Raw genomic sequence first — 15,625 nt, 5'->3', positions numbered from 1 at the left:
AGCAGGGAAAGCCGCACGTACCAAAGACAGCCAGTTTATTGAAAGGAATTCAGCGAACTTATTCGCGCATGCACGCTCTCACTCCAGATTCATTTTGACATTTTGGACCGACGAGTCGTAGCGCTGTCACAGACTTGCCCGCGTCACTTCCTGAGCACGTCTTATCTTATGCTTGAAATACAGAGAAATTAACGCTGTTCAGCGTGTCATATACTACAGATATGCGAAAGACTATATGCAGAAACGGCGTTCCCGTAAAGTTTCATTTAATGAAATACAGTTTTCAGATTAGATTACTGGCATATACCAGAAAGCGTAGGACATCTTCGGTGTATGAGCTCGCTCTTCATTAACGCATCACTACATCTTTACTTAATTTTTTTAACGCAGGAAGATATTTGGAGGCAAGATACTTTAGAAGGAAATAGGGAGACAGAGAACGACTGAAACTGCTGAACATGTGATTCACCACTAATCTCAAGAGAGTGTCCTTATTGGCGTTTATTTATTTATTCATTTTATTTATTTATTGCATTACGTCACACAGTGAGCGATGACGAAGAAGTCAAGTTCCTCGATATACAGAGACACTAATGCCGTCCACAAAAGCTTGTTGGCCAAACGGTGTCTTCACCGCATCAATTACCTCATGCGTTGGTTTCCCTGCAAGTTCTGCCACAATAATACAGTGATCAACAGAAGTACAAGTGTTGCAAAAGGCACTTATCGGGGTGGATCGGTGCATTTGTATCTGGCATGCGGGTAGGCTCATGAGGAGCGCAGGAGTCCGATATCGCGCGGTATAGTACAAACACCGCCGCCTCCTGACTGGCGCAACAGGCTGACAATCCGCTAACGACGAGGTCGCCTGGCTAACAGCCGCTCGAGTGGATCGGAAGAACGTACATTTACGAGCGTGCTGGCATCCAGCCGAGAGAAGGAAAAAGTAATGAGAGCCGCAAAGCGCGACATGCCTTTAACGAAGGCAATGCACGGCCACTGCACCGAGGTCCGCCGGAGCCGTAAGGGTCTGGTGTAATGAGGGTTAACGTATGTGCAGTTCACATCACTCGGAACGTAGTTTTCTGGGTCATTGCATTGCAGAAAGAAGCTTTGCTCATGCACTAGCCCTAGCTGGCACTTTGTGCCTATGATGTAGCTCTTTCCGTATTCCAAATCACTTTGCGAAGGTTTCTGTCTTCTTTTTTTTTTTTCTTCGTCTTCATACCAAGACACTGTGCATAAATCGCGTGTACGTACCTCTCCTGTCATTCCTGAAAAGACTGAAGCTGGTGCGCACTTAGCGAAGCCTCGACCTCGTATGACGTATTTTACTTTTTTCCAACAAAACTTTTCTGCAGCTTACGCGTCAGGGCGACTTGTTACCGTTAACTGTGCTCTCCCTTTCGGAACGCGGAGCTGTAATGAGGTGTGACATTATTTTGGCCCGCATTTCTGTTTTATTCTTGGCGCTCGGTTGTGCTCAAGAATTTCGTTAGATGAAAACGTCGACGCACGCAGTCGTCAAGGGATGAAGCACGGTAAATCGAGCGTGCGTGCGGCCTTCGGTGGATCTTAAGGTAACTATTAGTTTGCACGCGCACGTTTTACTGACGCCTGATTAAGGGTGAGAAGCGCGTGTGTATGCGTGATGACTCTCGCTTGCGTGCTTTTAGCGGCGTCTTGATATGCATGTAGCACGCCCTGGAGGTCAAGTGCTCGCATTATCACTATTTATTCCCCGACAACCATACAGAGTCGTCAGTGTTGCGGGGAATAAGTATTCAAGCACTCACAACAGCCTTAGTTTAAAACAGATCTTCGTACAATAATTTTCTTTATTACATATTTGCGTTGTCGTCCAATTAGTCACCATTTACCCAGAAAGCATAAGAAATGTTGAAGTTATAGAGTACTGAGTCATCATCATAGTGTCCCTCGACAAAGTGTTGCCACTCAGCGTGGGAATGACAAACACAATTTTGTCCACGAGTTTCGGGAAACACTTTTCTTACAAGCTCTCTCTCTACGCCATGGAAGCAAATCTGTGTGGTATAGCAGTCTGAAGCACTTGAACAACCTTCAAGGCCTTTGTCTTGAGCTGATTCCAATAGTAGTATGGAGTCGAATGCTGCCTAATTAGTCGTGAGTTTACGCCCGAGAACATTCATTTTAACAAGGTCGGCTCGTGCCTTGCGTAACGTTTTAAAAGTTAGGACCTGCTTGTTGCAGTTCGAAATAACAACGACTGAGCTCAGTTTATTGCGCCACTTGATTCGGCTCAGCGTTAAAGCACTCAAGGACGAACAAGGCCAATACGCGCGACAAAGAAGTGGCTCCTTATTCATTTGTTTATTTTTCTTTCGAAAACAAAAACCAATCGATGGTTTCTCTAGTTTCATCGCGCTGAGTTGGAGAGCGCAGCAATTGCATCAGCAGTAGGAGCAGCAGCTTACGCTTTAAATCTCGAACTCCGAAGCTCGGCCGATAAGGAGACTAAAGGCAACGAGCAACCTTAGCCGCGCGGTAAGCGTCCTCTCACTTGACTTCGGGCAAATCTTTTCCGACCGTATCTCGGCGACGTATCGGTGGCGCAACCGTTAGACGCGTGCACTGCACCGTGCACTGTGCGCTGTGCAAACAGTTGTCAGCACTTCGCACAGGCGCGCACAGGCTGTGATAATGACGTAGATGGAGTGATAGGTTTGCTGACGATAGTGCCCTATCGATTTCCTCGTCAAGTTTGTTTCATCTTACTGCACAAGTTCACTAGCGGATCTTCATTATTTCGACACGAACATCTTTAAAAAATTACTTAAGGTTTTCAACGCTGCAGAGCTACACATAGTTACGACCTCGCACACAACACAGGTGATTCCCCACAACTCGCTTCTCTTTGGTAAAGACACGTCTGCAAAGCACTGAAATCTGTAAATATAATGGGTAACTTGAACTATCCTCACGACAAAACCACCGCAACGACACCGTAAACGACAAACACTTTCTGGCAGTTAAGCATAGCTCAGAAGCATTGAAATGGGCCGTTACATGTCGAAGAAGGCTTTTCTTTTTTACGCCAAGGCGAACTAGTTTGTTCAGCGTTCCGCCATTGTCTGCGCATGTGCTACTTGAAGACCGTCCCCACCGCTCGTCGGCCCACGAAGCTGTGAAGGCACTTTTGTCTTTCTCGAGGGCGATTTGCCTGTGTGAACGGCTTTAACTTGCTCAGATCCTCTGCCTGCGTTGGCCTGCGTGCGTGAGCTCACCGTGTGTTTCTCCCCCTCTCCCTTCCCTCTCTCTGCCTCACCTTACGATTCTTTTTTTCCCATCCTCCAGCGTAGGGACGCGAACCAGACCCATCTCTGGTTAACATCCCTACCTACTCTCTTTATTTCCTCCTCCTGCGTTAATACGTGACCAATGCTCATCATGGACAAAAGAGTAACGATGACGAAAGCACCATTTTTTATTCTCATCACACCCATGCAGTGCAACGGAAGTTAGAACGCTCGCGTCATCGAACCAGGAATGAACGTGTTTGCAGAGCCTCTCTGAGCCCTATTTATATCGCGCGCCGACTTCCTTCATCTGCTAGCATGCGCATCGTTCTTAGGCGAGAGTTCAGTTGCCGAAATTAAGTAGAAAATTTCGAAGCAAAGCCATACTCTCGAATCACAAGTATCCAGAGATACAAAGGAGGCGATCTTCTACAGTTCGCACATTGTCAGAAAGAGAGACGCTTAGTCGGATCAGGGATTTGTATAGAAGAGAGAGTAAACGCAAGGAGGCTAACCAGGTGAGAGATTCCGGTTTCGTACCCTGCACTGGCGTCGAAAAAATTTGGTTTGGAAACAGGCTAGGAAGAGAGATATACAGATTAGAATAAAAACAGAAAGGGCGTTTTCGGAATATAAGCGTTCGAGCAGATCGGCGGATCGCAAAAAGCGCAGTAATTAATGCTTACACGCAGCCCTCCCATGTGATGACAAATCCCGTCGATGTAAAAATAATTCTCCCGACAGGGGTCGGTAGTCCAACTGGTGGAGAACGACTGAGAGTAATCGTCTCTGCACGTGATAGTACCGGCCACTGGCACAGAATGATGCATTAATATTTATTTGTCACCGTTGTGTTCACAGGCTGCGGCGTCGGCTATCCCTATGAGGAACGCCGTAGGCATTGGACCGTACTTCAGGCGCGCTCGACTCTATTCCCCGGATTCTCCCTTTAAGCCTTTGGTTTACATCAAGACTACACCGCGGAGAGAGGCGACTTTCATTTATTTTTCTTTCTTCTTTCGAGGCTATGGTTCAACCTTATAGGAGAACTCGTAATTCACGTGTCCTTCATATACCTTCATCTCATGCCTTCACATTGCAATCCCAAACGTAGCGCATAGTTCCCGTTCTCAGGTAAACAAAATTATAGTTTGCCGCAAAAATCGAATACTAAAATATCTTTGGTGTATACGTCTCATATGCAGGGTATAGCGGCCCCAAATGACCAAATTAATCCGTAGCCTCCACTACGCGAGCCTCACGGAGTAAGTGCCCAGCTGAGATTGCAAAATTTTATCAGTACTCGCTACGCAAGGATGAGTAGGCAGGTTATCAGTACTTTACGCATGCGCAGCAACACGCAGTCTGTGCAGCCCTTCCCCAACAGACGCGCCCATTTCTGGACATGACGCTTTAAGCCAAGACCCGTGGCGTCGCGAGGAGTTCGCGCCATCTTCCGAGAGAGACGGCAAATAAGCGCATTGCGGCATCGCGGTGTTTTCGCTCCCGCAAGAACGTGAACCCCAGGTTCAAAAGAGTTGAGAGGATTGTTTTTTTATGATGACGCTTTTATCGTGCTCTTTCTTTAGAATATTTCTTTTTTTATAATTTCTGTCGTCCTTAAACCACCCAGGTAGTAAAAAGCAGCACACGTAGACCTTCCCCAAGACCCTCTCAAGGCACTATAGAAAGTTGCCGCTCGGAAGCAAGCTTTTGCGAGCAGGCAGGAAGGTCACAACTGTCAACCATACAGTAATGTGTGCTCGAAGAGGAGGCAAGAGGATATGTTCTACGCATAGATGTGATCTCTAAAGAATAGAAGCTTCGGTAGCGGGATCGGGTACGTACTGGAACTAGGCAGCAAAAGTGAAAAAAAAAACTAATAATTATAGCTTTGAGGAATTCCTATAAGGAGCTTCCCGGATCAATTTCAACCACCTGGTGTTCTTTAATGTGCACCTATATCTAAGTACACCAGCCTTCTTACATCTCGTCTCCATAGGAACGCAGCCACAGCGGCCGGGTAACGAACCCGCGACCACGCGTTCAGCAGAAGAAGTGGAAAGCAGGAGTTGATCTCACTTCGACGCGACAGCCACCATGCAAAAATTCGCTCAGGCAACTGTATGGTTAGCGAGCGAACGCTTCTCTAAGGTCACTAAAAGCGTATAGGCACGTACGAGGGAATAAGAGCAACTGAGATAACGGGACCAGTAAACGGTTCGCAGTAAAAAACGAGGGTGCGTTCTCTTTAAAAAATAAAGAAAACTCTGTACGAAGGTATGGCCTGTTTACTCGGTCATATGGTCTTGTGAAACTTATATCCAGACATCCTGAGTAAAACGTGTCGTCTTTGGTTAGAACTCCTAGTGGCCAGTTCGTCTGTGAAGCTGTAGTTATGCAGACGCGCATCTGTCGTTCTTCGCAGCAATATGCGCACTGTATAGTCTAAAGAATATATAAAAATGCAGTAATCTGACTTAAAAGAAACCTCGCTTGCGGCGCTACTTGTTAAAATAAAAAAGCAAAGGGATAGAAAAAGAAAGACGAGGCCAAAAATCAATAGTGAAAATGGCAACTTAGCGACGTTTGCTAGCAAAACGAAGGACTTAGCGTTGCTATCGGTCGTTTTCGCCTGAACGCCTGTTTTCCTTGCCGCCAACCCACGTGTGGTCGTTTTCTTGCTCGCGGGCCATTTTTGTCTCAAGACGCATACGCGACAAGCACGCTCAGTTTGACGGGGCGACACCACGGGAATGAAAAGCGAGAAACGAAAAAGCGAGCGGTTCTTCTTTTCGTTTTCTTCTTTTCTTTTTTTCTTTGCCGAGATGTGGACGCACTATTTGCTTTCTAGCGTTCGCTCTGTTTTCGCCCATGACGTTTTTATCTATATGCTTTCCCTTTGTTGACTCATTTTTCTAAGTGCAAAACGTGGCCGGAATACCACCGCTTCCATTCGCACCACCGCGTGGTACGAATGCGATAATCGCTGCCTTACTGTTTCATTTTTCCTCACAAAGCGTGCGAGGCCAGCGCAGTAGCTTTATTTTCTCCGTACAAACGAAAAATGGTACATAAGTCTGTTTTCATATAATAGTGATTTCCATGCCATCCTCTATAAACGTAGTTTATTTTTCCTGTCGCCACAAATGCCATATTTGTGTAGCTGAGACTTTGAAACGTGCTTTTATTTTTATTTTTCATCATTTATCTGCCTCCTGAAAAGCGAATAGGGTCAGGAAAGCTATAACTATAGTCTATTTTTTTTTTTCAAAAAACAGCGACAGTGCTAATAAGCCAAAAGGTACGAATATTCGTTTACTTTCTTACTTCCTTTTTTTTTTATTTCCCTTTGATAAGTATGCGACATGAGTCTTTAGTCGACGAGCCCCCTACGGGTACTATTATTTAACACCAAATCCACAAAGAATCAGTTCTTAGTATTGCCACAGAAAGCTGGCACTCCACTGGGAGCCGCTGAGAAATTACAGTACGGTGCCTGTGTTTTCCCAACTGCTTGAATTAGAATAGTGGGCTTGCGCTTGCGCGCAATCACCCCCCCCCCCTTCCCCCGCCCCCACCTCTCCCGCCTGCCTTAATTGTGCTCCTTAGCTGCCTGCCAGTCCGTGTTATCTCGAAAACAAGGCAGCAGATACAAATTAATGTCACGACACTTTTGCGGAGGACGTTTTGACGCGCATATGCAGTATCACATGATCACACTAGTTGCTCGTCTGTGGCCTTTTTGTGCGCGTTGGTGTTTTAGCGTCAAATGTGCGACACACTCGCCGCAGACAGGCCGCAAATAAGTTTCGTTTTCTGGATCACAAAGCGGAAACGACAAGTAAGCAAGCGACATCACTACCCAGGAAAGGGGTGTTGGAGGGGGGCAAACACAGCGAGCATGCTCTAATTAGCTTCAGTCCTAATGGGAACGTCCCAGTAGTCTGGGCAGAGTCTTCGTCAAGTCAGTAAATGCCCGTAATTCATCGATTACAACACGAAACTTCCGCTACAAAAAGTATGCAAAGCAGAGTTGCATTCCGGGCCGGGCAGATCCCCCGTAATTCCACTCCTCAACTTCTCGGAATGGTAAGAGTTTGGCCATTGCCACTCCTGGAATTTCATAGCTGACCCATTCTATTCCTCCAATTCCAGTACATGGACGTTTTCTCCATAATTGTAGAGTTCTCGCGCTTTTCTGCCTATAATGAATGAAAACATATTTTGAAGTCCTAAAAACGTTACAATGTTACGTCGAGTTTTCTCGCACAACAAACATGCTTTGCGGCCTTTTATCCCTGCAGCGCGCCGTTGCCTGTAACCTTTATAACATCTACTGTTTAAAGAAAGGTATTTTGTCGATGTTGGTTTTAGTAAAAATGTATCTGCCTATGGGTTGTGAAAACAATCGTGAACCCTCAAAAGAAGCATTACGCGAACACATGTGTGGTAGAGCACATGCCTGGTCCACGCAGTACCAATACTTGAGGGAGCTTATTTCGCAGACACATATTCAAAATAACTGTTCAAGACAATTACATGCATCATAAGACTGGACAAAAAGATTAATAAAACATGATTACTTTAATTTTTTTCTCTTGTTTGTCAAATATCATCGGCAATCATAGCTGCGTGGGTTAGACGCCACGAAAATGGGAAGCGATTGTAAAAAATATTCAGTTCTTGCGTTAAAAATATCACCTAAACACGTCAATTTGTGGTGGCAGCCTGTCATGCGGTACATTCATCCGAAGCGCTTCTCTAATCTATAACTGGGACAAAGTGAGGAAACCAAGCAAGGTTCTGTCCCTCTCCAGGCTTCCTCAAAATCATAATTTAAAAGATGGTTCATAATGCCTTCGGGAGTGAACTTTCGCTTGACCGCGTTTATGCAGGTATCTTTAGTTTAACATTACGCCAAACATGGCGCTAATTTCTGACTTCATGGAAAACCGATTATTTTTCAAGTGCGAGGTTGCAGCTGCTCACCCGCGACCGCTGAAGTTGGCTTCACCTTAGCTGCACACGTGCTTGACAACCGCATTGCTAGCCGGGTTACAAGGACGACTTTTTCTACGAGTAAAGCAAGCAAGCAAGCAAGCATTGTTGTGCATGTCAAGCTTCCGACTAGACTGTTCTGTCCCTTTAATGATTAGAATAAAAGCGAAACTTATTGATATGTCGGGGAGGGCGGTATCTTATTTTTTTTTACGCATCTACGGTAATATAATGGGCACCATTTCTTAAAGGACATCTCCGGCCTCCTGTTATCGCGCGTTCTGCACAATCGACAAAAACAGGGCACACGTTCTGAATTACTGTGGGCTCGCGCAGGCTGCAACCATTTGCGTCGTCGTTCCTGGCTAGTATGCTTGTGACGTAGATCGTGCGTGCTCTTGCTAAACGGAATAATTCTTGGCATCAATAAGTTGTTCTTTCATAAACGTACTTCAACATTGTAACGCAGAAAAGTCTTCCGGGTCTTCAGAAATGTAGAACGGGCATGTTCGTGTTGTTTATAATTACCGCTACAGAAGTAGTCACCTATAGGTAGATGCTGAAAGAACTGGTAGGAGAAATACAATATATTCGCCAAGTCGAGTTTAGCTCCTAGATGGAAAGTTTACCGGCTTTTTTTTAGTTTTGTAGTCTCGTCTCTAAGTAACATTTAGCGCTACAGTACTGGGTGCCCATTTCACTCCAACTCCATTCCAGAATGTCGCGCTTACATTCCTTTCCCATTGCATGCGTCCGACTGAAGCCTCCCTTCCATTCCCATTCCAATCCGGATGTTTAAGAATGTAGAATGATTCACGAATCATTCCAACTCGGCAGTTAGCACTCCGTAACTCTGGCGTAAATGTAGACTTTAATAGTCGGTTCGTGGCTAAAAATCACACCTAGCTATGTGATAAATTCTTTCTCCACGCATTTCCCTCACCCGCTCAAATATGCTCGACACCACACATAATTCACGAGCCTCAGAGAGTCAGGAATAAAAAAGAAGCTCGTTAACAAGACACCCTTCCTATACAAAACCCGGAGTGACTTGCATATGGACGTATCCCTTGTCTAGTAAGTTCCGCTGTTTTCACGTGCGCGTGTATAGGCTCACCACGAAGATGGTCCCACGATGAATAAATGAGTGCTTTATTCGCTTCAAGAAAAAGTTTAGGTCACGCTTGGGATGTGTAACGCAGCTGAAGACGCAGCAACCATAACATGCCGCGAGAGCGCGCGCACAACCGCCGAATCTGGTCCGGTGAGCCATTGCTGTTTGCCTCAAATGGCTCCTAATCTGCCGCAGCTCAGCTTCATTGCCTTTTTTCCTCCCTCTTATTACATATTACTATACTATGCTATACTATACTATACTATACTATACTATACTATACTATACTATACTATACTATACTATACATTACTACACTATACATACTATATACATTATGCAGTGAGGCACGTCGCAAAGTACAAGCATTACACCTAACTTTTGGTGCAGAAGCTCCAAAGCGGGAATTTCTTCAAAGTAACCTCGAACGCAGAAAAGTATGACCCCCTCCCCCCCTCTCCCCCAGAAAAATTGCTACTCACTGCTGAGGCGTTTCTTCAAAATTACCGACTCTAGATGTTACTTAACGATGCGCCCTTTCTCTTTCGCTCACCTTGCATCTTTTCCGTGAAGCCTGATTGCGATGAAGAAATATTCCAAAAAAACATTCGCTATGATATCGTCGCAGACGGCAAAAAAAACGTGTATTATAGATCAAAAAGGATCCATACATTTGCATACATATTTTAAGAACTCTTTCATTCTGAATTAGTCTCGCAAGATGATTATACTAAAAAAAATTGCGTCCTTTTCTTCGCACCGTCGAGCGTCGCGCACACACAAACGCACATGAACAAACACCATTGCGTGGGTGCTTCAACCCAGATATTGCAGGGCACTTTAAAACCGACTGCACCCCACCTCCACCCCCCACCCCCCACTCGAGAGTGCAGAAAACGCTCGGATGATTTCCGGAAAGCCATCAGCCTAAAACGCCCATTTCCGACACGTGGATCAGCACCTCGTTGCCCAGTCACGCGCGGTGTTTCTCGCTCAGGAAAAATGAGTGTCTGGGAAGGGTTGAAGCCAGGCCTGCTGAGAGCAAAGAAGTCGGAGAGGCGTCGAGGCGGTTGCCGATTCGAGAATGGTGCGTGCCTCGAACAGGCGCTGCAAACTGGGTTTTCGGGCACCGGCGGCGTTGGCAGCGGCAGCGTCGGCAGGGTCACCTTGACGAGTCATTCCCCAAACCCCGTAATACTCGCCCTCCAGCCCACGCACGTTGCCGAAACTGGCGATCACTACGCTTGATCGGATGCAACCACTTTGCGGGGGGAAATGCATCAACTCGTATAAGGCCTCGAAACCGTCGAGTTTATGCGAAGCGAAATCGCAAAGTTGATGAGCGGAAGGGTGCCTGCGAGCTTGGCCTCCTGCCCCGCGCACACAGGTCAGTGAAGGCGCTCGGCACGACAAAGAGGAATTGGAGACGCTATCCAGACTAGAGTAGAGCGAAAATAACCATCACATCTATGGGAGAGTGCCTGAAGTTTATAGCCGACACTGGCCAGCCTTCCTCCACTTTTTATAAACACTTCCTTTGTTTGTTTGTTTTCTTTTCTTGTTTTTTTTTGCGCAGGGCTGTGTTTCTTAGTTGTGATGGGCATTTATTATAAACAGACCCGTTCATTGGACCAAGCATGAATTTTCTTCACTACGTTCTTTTTTCTGCAAGGACGAGTCTATCGGTAGGCTCACTTGTTGAAGAGAATTCGATTCAAGAGAGTGGCCCTGTCGTCGCGGCAATTCACCTACTCACTTCATGAATTCTCTTGGAGGCAGTGTCGGGCGCAGCGCACGAGCGAGTTGCGCTGGTGTCGCACCCATACAGGGAACATCACAGGAACGCAGTAATCTGTTTTTGCCATATGCTACGTCCAGCGCCGTTTCTCCTGAGGGACGACTGAATACTATGTTAGGACTTGGAATTGGAAGACAAAAGTTACGTCTGTCGTCACCGTCATCGTCGCTATCGCTGTATTTCAGAGCTCCTGACGGCATGTAGAGCACGCAGTATGGGCAAAATACTTAGTAGCACCCTTTTTTATAAATAACAATTAAACAAATAACTTTTATAGGCGAGCTTTCGGAAATTTTCTTTAAAAAGTAAACATATAGCAGCTATGAAAAATACATCCTTGATGTGGTAATATTTGCCGAGATACGCACGATTTGAGTATATCTGTAGGGGGAACAGGGCGCAATAAAAAAACAGCTCTGTAAATTTGCTGAAATCTGAATTTACCGACAATGTTACAAAGTGGAGGAAACCGTCGTCCGAAGCAGCATTATTGTGTGAAATACTCCCGACCAGTACCACGCTTCGAAATAGTCAATATCTATGTTTTTGGTCGAGCGGCTTCATATTTCAGATGGGTGTCCAGGTAACCTACAGCGCCAGTGCACGGCTTATAGTCTCTCTGGGCAATGATAAACTTTATCTTTTTTTTTCTGTACACTAGCCGGGAAATTAATGTTTTTCTCAGGCACAACCACCGCTTCCTATAACTAGATGCCTGGGACGTCGCTTCTTCTTTAATAAAGTTTCTTCTTCTTCTTCCCATTGGAGGCGCCCTGCCGCGTGTTGAGAGCCGGAACCGTGGGGTAGCGCTCGCAACCATACTACTGGAGTCAGCAGGAGGCCGCGCGGTCTAGTGAGGCCTGAGTTGATTAAAACACTGCGCATGACCACTGGCTTTAGCAGCCGCCTCGGCAGTCTTTCCTGAAGCCCACAGGGTGGAAGTGCACTACAGGGTAACTTGACGGCACTTAATCCTTACACGAAATTGTCTTAGCCACTGCTCGCGCAAACTGCTGTCGGAAAGTGTTTTGTGGAAAGACACGACCGGGTCTCTTTTGATCTGACTAGACGAGTACTGTGGCATGCAGTACTCATGCAGCATGCATTACGGAGCGATTGAAATGACATGTGGCTCAATAAAACATTCTCTTGTATGAAAGCCTCAAAGCAAGGCAAAAGAATTTCCGAGAGATGGACATGGCAGTAAGCACCAAGCTGACGGGCGAACAGACGAACCTGCGCCTGGCAGAGAATAAGCACACTGTCTGCAATCTATGGGAAATTTGGGACTTTTCGCCGCGCTGCGCTCTTTACAACAAAACGTACGGTGGTTAGCGGAGTGAATGAGGAAATAGCACGAATTTTGTGTACTTGCCCATAGATCTCAATGTGCGGTTGTCATCTGCTCGAATTTTATCGGGGGTGCGGTGGCCTGTGTGTCGCAACCGTCCATCGCAAGGGGCTCTAGTAACCGTACCATGTGGAAGAAAAGGAAGAGGGGAAGGGCAACAGATTTTCGGCTCACATCCAAGGCATTTAGTTAGAGGAGGCGCTGGTACAACCATGCAGACATGACAAGTGTTACTAGTTCTGTTACTCTGGGCCCTTTTCTTGCTGCTGAACTTCCAGATCAGTCTTGGGGAAACGCAACAACAAGCACACGCTGATGCCAAATGATCAAGCGCCTCTGGGACGTTGACCGCCTCGTCACATGCGCCATGGAAGCAGCCAAAGGAAAGAAGAGTTGTAGGCAAGGTCTTGGGTGGAAGGTCGCCATAAACTACTCATTTCCGACAAAGGAAAGAATGGATCACTTGCTTAACATTGATCAGCCAATTTCATGGGCTTCCAGGTAATTGAATATTCGTACAAGTACGTTTTTGCGAATAATTGATTGATTGATTGATTGATTGATTGATTGATTGATTGATTGATTGATTGATTGATTGATTGATTGATTGATTGATTGATTGATTGATTGATTGATTGATTGATTGATTGATTTTAATGACAAGCCATGCAAAGACATCTATTGCGCGAACTGCAGCCAGGAGTGAAAATACAGGGAACAAAAACGTAGAGACGTTGCAGTGAGAAATGTGGGTATAGAAGCGAATGTTGGATTGCGAGTGTCTTACTGCGAAACTTCCTGCACATGGAAACGCAAGAATTTTTTTTTTGAAACATGAAGTGCAGGAACCATGTGCGGCTGGCATGTCTCCTTCGATTGAGCTTTGGTGGGGTTCAATCTCCTGAACGAATGTAATAAGCGACGGGAAGAAAAAGGCCCGCGCGACTGTTCCTGAAAAAGGAGGTTTAAGGCAAGCACCAAGGCACACCTCCAACGGCAACCTGCAGACACGGGAAAGGGGCGTTCCCTATTCTCGATTGCGCCAGTACTGCATCGCACGATTGGAATAGCGTTGGCGATCAATAGCGGCTCTTTATTACCGCGCTCTAACTCTGCGCACTTGCTTGTTTATTCATCTTTAAGGGTATCCTACTTCTCAAAGGCGGCCGCACGATGTTGTACCTTTCAAATACGCCTCTTCAAACTTCCTATTGCATTACCATAGAAATGGTCCTCTTTTTTCTTTTTTTTTTACCCACTCCTCTCGCAGCTCACTTCAAGAGCAAAGACGCCATGACGAGGTATGAAGTGCGGTTGAAACCTCAAGCCCATTACCGCGAAGGTGATGACGGCAGCAGTACAGCCATGCGCGGCATTAATGGACTCCTTTGAGCTTCGAATGAACGGTCGTTTCTCTGTGGCCCGGGATTGACTAAATCCTAGAAACCGCCACGTCCTCCTTTGACGCTCCACGTACTCTCGAGACGAAGCCCCGTCTCGAGCTTGACGATGTGCCCTTTGAGTCTTGAAGCGCTGTGGGTGACATTTCTGTAGCTCGCGTCGGCTTTACACAGCGTGCACAGTGTATATTTTCTACACAACCAGATTGTTATCTAACTGAAATTTGCTGTTAAGTACAGCTCTGTTGGATAACGCTCTTACTCTACGTATTCAATGCTGTTCCTGGACAGATGCGCCACAAGGTGACATACGTGGCGTACATTTTACGTATACATGGTGTTTTCTTTGTTGTTGATTTTTTAGTTGCATCCAATCTTTAAAGATTGCCTGTGGTAGATAGCACAATGCTAGCCCTTGATCTAAATTCCTCGATGAGGCAGCCACTACTTCTACTAGAAAGGAAAATGTTTAATTGAATGATTAACATTCAGCTAATCACCATTTTTATTACTTACGCGACACTAACGGTAATCTACGAATTGTGGCTAGTGAGTTCGCAAGGCGTATCCATTTGGAAAGAATTCTCTGGAATTCAAAATATTCAAGAGACTAATTTTCAAAATGTCCTGAGAAATGCATTGGTGTTCCAGTTATGTTAGGGCTTCAATGCTTAAAACAGCGGTTTCGTAAAAGAGTCAATGGAACGCCAATGCATTCGTCGGAAACATTGAAAATGAATATTTAGAAAATGGTACTCCTGACTATTCGTTCTAAGCGGATACACCTTGCGAAATCAGCGGCTGTAATTCGTAGAGTCAAATATGTGCCATAAAGAAATTAAAACGTTAATTGTCGTAATTTTGTTAATTATACAATTAAGTATGTTGATTCTTTAAATTAATGGCCGCCTCATTGAGTAATTTCGATCGAAGGTTAGAATTGCGCTATCTAGCTGCCACAGGCAATTTTCGCAAAAAGGTGCAGCTAAAAAAAAAAAACAGCGTATATATGTGCACTATTTCAGATTACATTCCTTATCACAAGCTTTTTTTGTTTTGTTTTGTTTTGTTAAATCACATTCTGTGAGGCCAATCTCTTTTGTCAATATATGTTAAGGCAGCCTCAACTTGTCACTTTGAACGCAATAGGTGCAAACAACAGCTTTGAGAAGGAAAATTTCCTAACCGAACAGGAAGAAACAAATACAAAAGGAACAAATGCGACATCATCTTGACCCTGCAACGTACAGCTATGTGAGCTCCCTATAATGCAAAATGTTGATGGAGATTTCGCGGTAAATACGCGACTCCACCGTCGAATCCACCGATCACGGGGTGTTATACGAGCACACCCCATTCAATCATTCGATCCTCTTCTGCCGAGTATCTGCAGCAGCAAATGACTTTTTTTTTTTACAGTATACGCCCCTTAGTCCGAGCAAGGCTAGCCTTTCTTTATATGCATATCGATCCATTCATTGCGAACACACTGTCTCACGGTGGTATACCTGAGTCTATTCATTTATTGTTTGACGAAATAAACCAATTCTCGGCATTTCTCTGCAACAAACACAAATAAAAGGTCTGAGACGGCAACTTTCACAACCGAGCAATGAAAACCAAAGACAAACGAACAAATTCAACACAAATGCGACAGCGTATAAGATGGTCATTAAATACCGC

At 45.4% G+C, this 15,625-nt stretch overlaps 1 long non-coding RNA gene across 1 annotated transcript in view; it reads left to right on the top strand.

Moving 5' to 3' along the window:
* The window catches only part of LOC142570873 (uncharacterized), a 245,733-nt gene that overhangs the window by 184,371 nt on the left and 45,737 nt on the right, over positions 1-15,625 (top strand). The window lies entirely within an intron of this gene.

Source organism: Dermacentor variabilis, chromosome 2, assembly GCF_050947875.1.
Source record: "Dermacentor variabilis isolate Ectoservices chromosome 2, ASM5094787v1, whole genome shotgun sequence".
In the NCBI taxonomy this organism is placed as follows: Eukaryota; Metazoa; Arthropoda; class Arachnida; order Ixodida; family Ixodidae; genus Dermacentor; species Dermacentor variabilis.
Note: the sequence above shows the minus strand (reverse complement) of the source record. Positions and strands in the feature narration are given on the sequence as shown.